Genomic DNA, 466 nt, shown 5'->3' with positions numbered 1-466 from the left:
TGGTGATGATCTGTACCAACTTATATTGGAAGAATGAGATATTGCTCTCGATGATAATGTGTGGCCTTGTTAAAAAATGTGCATTACTTCATGAAATTTTAAAAACATTTTCTTGTACGAGTATAATCAGAATGATCAAATTTTTTCTACTTTGAACTTTTATGACTTTGAAGGTTTATTATTCCTGATAGAAAAGTTTATTTTGAATGTTTCAACTATGCATGTAAAGATAGATGGATAGAAATAAAACTAGGAAGAAATATGGATGCTTCTTTCCATGTCTCTGCATTTTCCAAATTTTCTGCTACCACCATCTATTGTTCTATATATGTTCTATATAACTAGAATAAAGCAGTAACATTAGTGTAAAAAATGTGGTTCTTATAATTATGTTAAATCCCTTTCTATTGACTTGGATCGAAGAGTCAGAGATACGCTTTCATTTCAGAGGCCCCATGGTCTTCGA

Source organism: Rhinolophus hipposideros (genome assembly GCF_964194185.1).
Source record: "Rhinolophus hipposideros genome assembly, chromosome: 12".
Lineage (NCBI taxonomy): Eukaryota > Metazoa > Chordata > Mammalia > Chiroptera > Rhinolophidae > Rhinolophus > Rhinolophus hipposideros.
This window is presented reverse-complemented; position numbering follows the sequence as displayed.